At 43.1% G+C, this 10945-nt stretch overlaps 1 protein-coding gene across 4 annotated transcripts in view; it reads left to right on the top strand.

Annotated features, from left to right (window-relative positions):
- Positions 1 to 9502: 9502 nt before the first annotated feature.
- Positions 9503 to 10945, top strand: part of LOC126293313 (angiotensin-converting enzyme-like) — a 270653-nt gene continuing 269210 nt past the window's right edge. Inside the window, exon 1 of one of the 4 annotated variants that reach the window (XM_049986454.1) lies at positions 9503 to 9817. The gene's annotated coding sequence lies outside the window, so the exon portion shown is untranslated. The remainder of the gene's footprint in view (positions 9818 to 10945) is intronic. The other 3 variants (XM_049986453.1, XM_049986456.1, XM_049986458.1) reach the window with 3 other exon arrangements.

Genomic DNA, 10945 nt, shown 5'->3' with positions numbered 1-10945 from the left:
TTTAATCGCTTCCAAAAGTCCTCTGAACTTCAATTCAACTCAAAAGCACAGCGAACATAGGAAGCGCGAGAGACATTTGGCAGAAAAATGGCTCCAAAGGTAATCAACGAATCACGGGCAACTTCACCTATGGCCACTCTCTCTGTATACAGGCTCGCTAACGACACCGAGACAAGAGCGGCCTCTACAGGAATATAAGCTCGCGCCGCCTCTCCGCGGCCCCAGTTGAAATCAAGCCGACCTACCAAGGCTGCTACAGTGAACTGTATTGTTTTGCTAACAATGAAATTATATGTACCGAAGGACACTGATTATTTGCGTGTTGCCATTTGCTTGCGACACACCTTGGTGAATGCGCAGAGTTAAGCATTGTCATTTATCTTACTGTTGTAAACTTCATTAATGCAATTTGCTTGAATTGTTGTCTAGCGATCCGAGAAGGTAGGTTTCCTAGGCCTCCTACACTACTGGCCATTAAAATTACTACACCAAGAAGAAATGCAGATGATAAACTGGTATTCATTGAACAAATATATTATACTAGAACTGACATGTGATTACATTTTCACGCAATTTGGGTGCATAGATCCTGAGAAATTAGTACCCAGAACAACCACCTCTGGCCGTAATAACGGCCTTGATACGCCTCGGCATTGAGTCAAACAGAGCTCGGATGGCGTGTACAGGTACAGCTGCCAATGCAGCTTCAACACGGTACCACAGTTCATCGAGAGTAGGGACTGGTGTATTGTGACGAGCTAGTTGCTCGGCCACCATTGACCAGACGTTTTCAGTTGGTGAGAGATCTGGAGAATCTGCTGGCCAGGGCAGCAATCGAACATTTTCTGTACGCAGAAAGGCCCGTACAGGACCTGCAACATGCGGTCGTGCATTATCCTGCTGAAATGTAGGGTTTCGCAAGAATCGAATGAAGGGTAGAGCCAAGGGTCGTAACACATGTAACGTCCACTGTTCAAAGTGCCGTCAATGCGAACAAGAGGTGACCGAGACGTGTAACCAATGGCACCTCATACCGTCACGCCGGGTGGTACGCCAGTATGGCGATGACGAATACACGCTTGCAATGTGCGTTCACCGCGAAGTCGCCAAACACGGCTGCAACCATCATGATGCTGTAAAGGGAACCTGGATTCATCCGAAAAAATGACATTTTGCCATTCGTGCACCCAGGTTCGTGGTTGAGTACACCATCGCAGGCGCTCTTACCTGTGATGCGGCGTCAAGGGTAACCGCTGCCACAGTCTCCGAGCTGATAGTCCATGCTGCTGTAAACGTCGTCGAACTGTTCGTGCAGATGGTTGTTGTCTTGCAAACGTCCCCATCTGTTGACTCAGGGATCGAGACGTGGCTGCACGATCCGTTACAGCCATGCGGATAAGATGGCTGTCATCTCGACTGCTAGTGATACGAGGCCGTTGAGATCCAGCACGGCGTTCCGTATTACCCTCCTGAACCCACCGATCCCATATTCTGCTAACAGTCATTGGATCTCGACCAACGCGAGCAGCAATGTCGTGATACGATAAACCGCAATCGCGATAGGCTGCCATCCGGCCTGTATCAACGACGGAAACGTGATGGTGCGCATTTCTCCTCCTTACAAGAGGCATCACAACAACATTTCACCAGGCAACGCCAGTCAACTGCTGTTTGTGTATGAGAAATCGCTTGGAAACTTTCCGCATGTCAGCACGTTATAGGTGTCGCCACCGGCGCCAACCTTGTGTGAATGCTCTGAAAAGCTAATCATTTGCATATCACAGCATCTTCTTCCTGTCGGTTAAATTTCGCGTCTGTAGTACGTTATCTTCGTGGTATAGCAATTTTAATGGCCAGTAGTGTATATTACGCGAGTGGGCAGAACAAAACAGTTTCATTGTGATTTCATAGAAACAGAATGTGTTTCCGTGTATAATTTTAAACAAAATGTCGTATGCTTAAAGCACTAGGTCTTACAGATACCGCATCTGGCATGAAGGTAACAAGGATAACATATCAGAAACTCTGGTTATAGGGAAGGCCCCTATACACACACACACACACACACACACACACACACACACACACACACACACCAATCAACCTACCGACAAATTCGACTCTTGTAGGCGCTTTGGCCAACCTGCGGACCAACTTTTCTTGTGGGGGTGGGGATGAAGGTGGTGGTGGGGGGGGGGGGGGGGAGATGTCGGTCAGGTGGGACACTCTACAGCCAACCCCCCACCAATCCACCTAACAAATTTTGTTTGTGCCTGTCGTGAAAACAGTCGGACAAATGTTCCTCGTTTGTCACTGCCGCAGAAATGAAATGCTGTTCTAATACACTGCTTGCAGAAGTCCAGGGTAGATCGTAACTATCGTATGGCAGCGAAACTTAGTACATATTCTAATGTGTTAATGCACAACCGATTTACAATGAAAAAAAATGAGTTCCGATTTTGCCAACCAGATATAAATCTGGCGCTGTGAGTGCAAGAAAGATGTACAAAAATGTTTCCATGTGTAACGGATTAGGAATGAAACAAGATGAACAACTGAAAAAGGCGTAATGTTGATTTTATTATTAACATGGTTCGTTCAATATGAGACCGGAGACGTCTACGAGCTATCAGCGAGTGCTGTACAGCGCCAGATTTGCACCTGGTGGTCAAATTTGGAACTACTTTTTTCACGGCAAATCTGTTCCGTATTAGTGCATTAGCGTATCCTCCACGTCTCCACTTCTAACTGGACCTCTGTGAGTAGCTGCACTTTGATTATAGCCACCTGGTACATGAGAAGAGTGTGAAGCGGGCGAAAGTGTAATAATAGAGTTTCTGGAGAAATTTAAAAACTGCAGATGTTTGTGATACACGGAGAGTGAGGAACACAGCGACTAGGACGCAAGAAGTGAAGCGCTTATTAATTTTTTAACGATTCCATAATGGCTTCATGTGGCACATATTTTATGAATAAAAGACCGGCGACATCCTGCATTTCAGTTTTTAGGTTTTACTTCCGATACTTATCGGAAATGAAATGAAAACACCGAAATATGGACGTTCTATTTTAAATTTCATTTCCGAGACATACCAGATGCAAAATCTAACAACCGAAATATAGACGGTTTATTCATAACATATAGATGCTTTAATGTTATAATTGTTAAAATGCCTAGCCTGTATCTGACTTCCATATAAAGGGCAAAGTGTAAGAAATTTTTGTTTGTTTTTACTGTTCTAACAGTCGCTAAATGCTTCATTTCGTTTGTATGTGTGCATTAGACGATGTGCGCCAGCACCAATTTTAGCCTTTTTTCTTCTAATCTGAAATGTGTTTCTTAAACGTAGAGATACATCTTTTATGCTGCATGAGTAAATAAATTAAAATAGTTTATACGAACATGTTTTGTTTTATTTATTTTGCTTTACCATGACGTGTTTCCTCAGGCAACTATAAATGGCGCTACAGTTTTCAAGAACTATTTTAGACCATAACTGTGAGGAAACAACAGCACAGAATTTGCCGTCCTCGTTACTTCTAACCGGTGGCTAGAAACCATAACGTAGGCAACAGCCTCTGCCCGCAGCTTTCACCGTCTCTCATGACTGTATTTCCTTTCGTTACAAATGATTTGGTGATATTCATGATGTCCAAAATGCATGTTTTATCCGTTGTTAGATAATTACGAAAAACATCGGCTGTCAGCTCCTTCAGTAATAGGACATGGGCGAGTTTCTTTCTTTGCATTAGCCACTTCTTTGCCCACAGCTTTCTGTAGACTGTTTTACCTCCAAAACATCCAAGGCAAAATCCCTCGGAGCATAAACTCCGTGAATGTAAGATAAATAGATCCCAACAAAAAAAAAGAAATTCAACCAAATTCTGTTCTTAAGGAGCTGAGAGCGGATGATTTTAGTAAATATCCAAGTATGGGTGAAGTATATGTTTCGAAACTGCTGAAAATCATCAAACTATTCATAAAGAAAAAGAACACGGTCGTGAGAGAGGTTGCAAATTGCGAGTTGAGGCTGTTACCTACTTTAAGATTTCTAGCCACTGGCAGAAGTTTCAGAGGACGTCAAATTCAGTGCTGTTTGATCCCCAGAATTATTAACTAAAATAATTCCTGAAACGTGCAATTTGATCTATAGTTGACTGAGGAAATAGATCACTGAGCAAAATAAATAAAACGAAAGACACTTATGTAAACGACGTTAATTTATTTCTGTATGCAACTTAAAAGATGACCTGTAAGTTTAAGAACTGAAACATTTAGCTTCTGCGAGAAGCGAAAAAATAAATCCTACACCTTGCTCTTTAGGGGGCTTGGGTATCGGCTGGACTTTTTTAACACTTATAACAATGAAGCAAGAGAATTTCGTGAGTTAACGTGCTTTGATTGTCGATAGCTAGGTTTCTAGATTTATTTTATGTCAAGTATCGGCAATAGAACTTTACAACAGAAATACAGAGGGTGGGCGAAGTTTTATTTTCTCCCTATGCCACATGAAACCATTAAGAATTCGTTAAAGAAATGAGAAAGAGTTCATATACTGAAGATCCAAAGAAACGCACACATCCCTAATATCGCTTAGGGGCCCCACGAGCATGCAGAAGTGCAACACAATGTCTGAAGTAGTGCTGGAGGGATTTGACACCTTGAATCCTGCAGGGTTGTCCTTAAATCCGTAAGAGTACGACAGGGTGGAGAACCCCAAGTATGCTCAATAGGGTTCATGTCTGGGGAGTTTGGTGACCAGCGGAAATTTTTAAACTCAAGGGAGAGTTGCTGGAGTCACTCTGTAGCAATTCTGGAGGTATGGGTTGTCGCACTGTTCTGCTGGAATTCCGTCGGAACGCACAGTGGACACGAATGGATGCAGGTGACCAGACAGGATGCTTACGTACGTGTCACCTGTCACAGTCGTACCTAGACGTATCAGGGGCCCATATCACTCCAACTGCATACGCCCCACACCATTACAGAGGCTCCACCGGCATGAATTTAAGAGCTTGTCACTATATCAGTACGCGTCCATTCGCTCGATACAATTTGAAACGAGACTCGTCGGACCAGGCAACATGTTTCCAATCATCAACACTCCAATGTCGGTGTTGACGGGCCCAGGCGAGGCTTAAAGCTTTGCGTCGTGCAGTCATCAAGGGTACTGAGTGGACCTTGGGCTCCGAAAGCCCCTATCAATGATGTTTCGTTGAATGGTTCGCACGCTGACACTTGATGATGGCCCAGCATTGAAATCTGCAGCAATGTCTGGAAGGGTTGCATTTCTATCTCCTTCAACGATTCTGTTCAGTAATTGTTGGTCTCGTTCTTGCAGGATCCTCTTCCGGCCGCAGCGATGTCGGAGATTTTATGTTTTACCGGACTTCTGATGTTCACGATACGCTCGTGAAATGGTCGTACGGGAAAATTCCCACTTCATCGCCACCTCGGAGCTGCTGTGTCCCACAGCTCGTGCGCCGACTATAACACCACGTTCAAACTCACATGAATCTGGATAACTTGCCGTTGAAGCAGCAGTAATCGATCTAACAACTGCGCCAGACACTTGTCTTACTTACGTGATGCCGACCGGAGCGCCGTATTCGGCCTGTTTACATATTTCTGTACTTGAATACGCATGCCTGTATCAGTTTGTTTGGCGCTTCAGTGAACTGATTTTCTGTTTGCTATACGCCTCGCATAACGGGTCCTGCAAACATATGCAGTTCTTAAATATTTTTCCAGAAACTCTATTCTTTAAGTTCCGTCCGCCTTTCCTCCTGTCACGTGTAAATTAATAGAACAGCTTTTAATCCTGAGTGGAGTGACACGGCACGATTTGTTCGGAGTGATTGGGGGTGGGGGCGGGAAGAGGGGGGGAGGGGATCCGGCTGTTGGGTTGTCCTACCCGCCCAAAATACCGACATTGAAAGTTCGTCGGTCGGTCGGTCTCGAGACGCCTACACACATTTACTTTGTTGGTCGGTCGGTCGGTTGCTGCAATCTAGGGGCTCTTCAGAATGACAGCAGACCCTGAAAGTAGTTAACCTGGACTGGGGCATGGTTACTTGAAGAGCGCAGTATGCCTTCAGCAGGCGAGCTAGCAAGCTTTCCGGCTGCGACAACGGACGCACTGCCTGGGCCGGTGTTGTAGCATGGCCCATCACACCGGCGCCCCGGATTACATCGCATCAACACAGGACCACGACAACAACTTCTGACAACAGCAAGTTGCAGTAGCAGAGATTCGTCCAAAGATAACCAAAAAAACTGGTTAACATGAATATACGTGAAGCATTCATTGCAAGCAATATTCCTCTTCACAAACTTACGAACCCTATTCTTAAAGGCTTCCTGCGCAAATATTGCTTGAATCAAAATATACCAGATTAATGAATATTGCATAAAAATTTACGAAAATGTTCTGGAAGAAATACGCAATGAACTCAAGGACAGCATTATCTGGATTTCAGTTGACGAAACTACAGACACTTGTGGCCGTTACATTGCAAATTTAATTGTTGGTGCTTCAAAAGAAGAGACTTCTTCTTCGTATTTAGCAGCGTGCAAGTAAATCATTCTACGATCGCCAGAGTTGTGGATGCGGATATTAGAAACATATTTCCAGAATCTTATGCAGATGGATTGGATTGGATTGTTTGGGGGAAAAGACCAAACAGCGAGGTCATCGGTCTCATCGGATTAGGGAAGGATGGGGAAGGAAGTCGGCCGTGCCCTTCCAAAGAAACCATCCCAGCATTTGCCTGGAGCGATTTAGGGAAATCACGGAAAACCTAAATCAGGATGGCCGGACGCGGGATTGAACCGTCGTCCTCCCGAATGCGAGTCCAGTGTGCTACCACTGCGCCACCTCGCTCGGTTTATGCAGATGAAAGGACGTTTGTGTTTATTTCGGATGCTGCTCCCTGTATGACCAAAGCAGGAAAAGCTCTCCGAGTATTTTATCCCTGTTTAAAGAGTACGTCGCCTCGTTGAAGAAGTACGTTCCACGTTTCTGAATGTAAATAAACTGATTTCATCCACAAAGAAAATTTTTCTAAAGGCTGCTGCTCGCATCAAGACCTACAAAGGAAAACTACCAAATTTGTCTTTACCTCCCGGATCAGTGGTAACTCGTTGGGGTCCGTGGGTCGAAGCTGTTTTCCACTGAATATTAGGAGGCCATTAGAGGGGCAGTAAACGAATTCGATAGTGCAGAAGTTTACGCAGTTTGCCAATGCAAGGAAGCTTTTAATGATGCCAGTATTTCTGTCATTAGCACTCACTTTCTCCATATATCTGCAAGTATTAAAATGCTTGATACTCGAGTTTTGGCGTCTAATGAATCTATTCAGTTAATGAATAAAATTATTTTAGTTAACTTCTCATTTCCAAGAAAACTTAAAGAAAAGTTTGAAAACATTTTAAACAATAACCCTGGGTTTGTACCACTGTGATAGTTTTGTTAATGGCCGGCAGTGGTGGCCGAGCGGTTCTAGGCGCTGCAGTCTGGAACCGCGCGACCGCTACGGTCGCAGGTTCGAATCCTGCCTCGGGCATGGATGTGTGTGATGTCCTTAGGTTAGTTAGGTTTAAGTAGTTCTAAGTTCTAGGAGACTGATGACCTCAGACGTTAAGTCCCATAGTGCTCAGAGCCATTTGAACAATTTTTTTGTTAATGGGACAGGCGAACTTTTACCAGAAACTATAAGTGCCAACGTAGCACAACGGTATTTTCCTGCTTATAAAAACGTTTTCAGTTATCGAAGACACGATCTTACTACCGAACATTTGGAACAGTACTTGGTCGTTTATGTTTACAACACTAGAAAAATGTAAAATAAATTGTAAACGATGCTTTGATCCGATGCTGTTAAAAATGATGATTGTATGTTTTTTTAAATAAAATTTTATCGAGTTTTTGGGCGTGTCCTCTACGTGCGATATATCTCGACGTAGATCCTGTACATACCGGTTGCTTCGCTACGACTCAATTGCATCGCATCCACTTGTTACCGACAGCAATAGCAAAGGGGGAACAATTCTTGAAACACTGTCTGCCTCCCCATTTTGGAAATTTTTGGAAAATAATCACAGAAAGGCTCCCTTCCTAACCTCTACCAGAAAATATTCATATAATGATATCAGCGTTCTAAATGCACTGACCTTTCGCGATGCCAGCTCTCTTCCTCGTAGTTGATATGCACAGTTTCGACTTTGATATACAATGCTTATTTTGACACTTTTCATGCATTTCTTAAGCATTTTTCGTGCATAACTTAAAGTTTTTATGATGCGTATAATCTGGTCTGTAATAATAAAATATCTAATACATAAGTAGCACATACATAAATAGTACTACAGCTTCTGACGAATCATTGCGTTTGTCTTTGATCAGGTGTATGCTTATGATGAATAGAGTAGAGTGTATAAATGAATCATAATCCGTACAATCGTGTTTCTTTTTTCCTGTAAAATTAATGTAAGGAGGTTAATTAATTAATGTAAGGAGGTTTTTCTCAGTATTTTTCCTGACCTAATTTTAAACTATAGCTCAAATTAAAACTAGAAGTTCACGAAATCAAAACGAAAAAAAGAAGTCAGGGGTGAAATGGATAAATTGTCAATACTTCAAAAACTGAATTTTCTCATTTTGAGGGCAGTGAAGGCGCGATTCGTTTTACTTGCTAAGAACGTTCGACAGCCTACATAGCATAAAATATTTCTTTATAAAGGCAACCGGTTCCGACAGCCTTCGCTGTTATCTACCAGTTTAGTTAGTTAGTTTTAGTTAGTTTAAGTTACTTTAAGTAGTGTGTAAGTCTAGGGACCGATGACCTCAGCAGTGTGGTCCCTTAGGACTTCACACACACTTAAAAGTTTAAGTTACTTTAAGTAGTGTGTAAGTCTAGGGACCACACTGCTGAGGTCATCGGTCCCTAGACTTACACACTACTTAAAGTAACTTAAACTAACTTACGCTCAGGACTACACACACACCCTTGCCCCCCAATTTTGCGTGAGGTTCAGCGTCAAATTAACACGTTTTACAACAAAAAAAGAACTGAAGTTAACAGTAAAATCTGTCGAAACCGGTTGTTGTAAATAGATATATTTTATGCAATCTAGCCAGTTGAATGTTTTACATTCCAGAAGTAGCAGGCAAGTGGATGCAGCCACAGGAAGTGCTCGATATGTCCGGTTCAGTACAATGACTTCATGAGCGGTGTAAGGGGATGCAGACTTGCTTGCGTGAAGAGACGATTCGAGAAACAACTTTACAGGGCTACATCGATCGAGCAACATTTTTCTCCTAGCAGCGAGGCTAATAAAAACAAGAGGAGCAACAATCCGGGAGGAGGTTCAACGGACTTGTTGTTGTACAGCCCGCCCACACAAACGCCGCCATTGGCTGCCCCCCGAGTTGGTGAGCGGAGCGAACGTCTGTGGTGGGGGAGCCGCCGAACAAAACACGGCGGTAGCGGGCCGTGATTCGCAGAGGGCCGACAGGAGCGCTGGCATCGGCGGAAGCGCGCCATTCGTCTGTCAGCCAGGTGCCATTTGACTATCTGAGCGCTCGCTTCTCTTTGAAGCTCAGTTCGCGACGCGACTCGTCGAATGGTGAACGCGCGCGGCCCTGTTAAGTAGACAGGAATGTTGACAACCGTTCTGTAGAAGCCACGAGCTCCGACGCTTTTGCCGCACGGCAAATAACGTTACCTTACGCCGACGTTCTTCCTTCAAGGAGAACACAAAAGAGTTTCACATCCTCGCGCGACCAAACCCGTCTTACCTACTGAACGGAGTCAGGTAAGTTTTGACAGTTAATCAAAGGTTAATACAACAGATCCTTTTTCTCTGTTCAAAAGATTGACAGAATATTGGGGGGGAAAGTTTCAGTCTGTTCCGCCATGCTTTCCGTGGAGAATAAAATTCTGGATCGTATCTATGCAAAAGAGATGTAGTGTGTGGACTCTTTCCACATTTTTAGGGAGTGCAGTATTGCCTCTTACTGCCATTATGAAATGATGTTATGGAAAAATTCGTCATAAACGATTCGCTCTAAGCTGTTTTTATGTTTTCCTCCGCCGTTCACATTTCGTATTGACATGTTATCTGCATTTTACAATTTCCACATCGATTACTTTCTTTAGTGATGGTGAAAATGCGAGAGAGAACCTATAATTGCACATAAAACGAATAATGTTGTTCTGGATTCATACGTAACTGTTCTGCGAGAAAATTAAACTCTTAGGTGCAGACTATTTAGAAGCGCTTTGTTTCTAAGACAGCAAGACATCGGAATTTCTAACGGAAGTCACCGATTAATAATATCAGTAGTTTCTGAGGGTAAACTTAACACATTGGAAGAAACAGCGGTGATTTTTAGTACGAAATATTCGTGTGTTTCTTGAAAACTTGTATAACCATCTAAGGTGGAACTCATAATAAACAAATACTTACTATATTAATTGAACTATCGCAGTTGATTTGCAGGTTTTTTCAGTACTCGGACGTGTAATTCTCTCATTTCAACGTGGTTTTTTTTTTACTTCGGTTTAAAATCAAGTAATCACGTTTCTGGTTGTTGTAAGTGACTGGCCTTATGTTAATTCCGCAAACTAGAGAACCACAGCCAGTTAAGAGTGATGTTTGAAATCTTAGCTTTGAACACGCTGTAATTTAAATCCTCGATAAATATTAGACTGCAGACAACAGCCTCTAACAATGCATTTGAATAGGGTTTCACTAAAGTTTTCCAAATAAGCTCTAGGACCGCATTTTCTCCTGCTTTGTTATTTTTTCTTTTTTTTCTGATCCAGACTTAACATATATCCACATCCAAGAAGCTAACTGTCGAAGGCTCTTTAAATGTTTTGTCTTGGTTTTATGCATAAAACTTAAGTAGACTTTTTGTTTCTTTCCCCCCTTGTGCAG

This window comes from Schistocerca gregaria, chromosome 10 (genome assembly GCF_023897955.1).
Source record: "Schistocerca gregaria isolate iqSchGreg1 chromosome 10, iqSchGreg1.2, whole genome shotgun sequence".
Lineage (NCBI taxonomy): Eukaryota > Metazoa > Arthropoda > Insecta > Orthoptera > Acrididae > Schistocerca > Schistocerca gregaria.
Note: the sequence above shows the minus strand (reverse complement) of the source record. Positions and strands in the feature narration are given on the sequence as shown.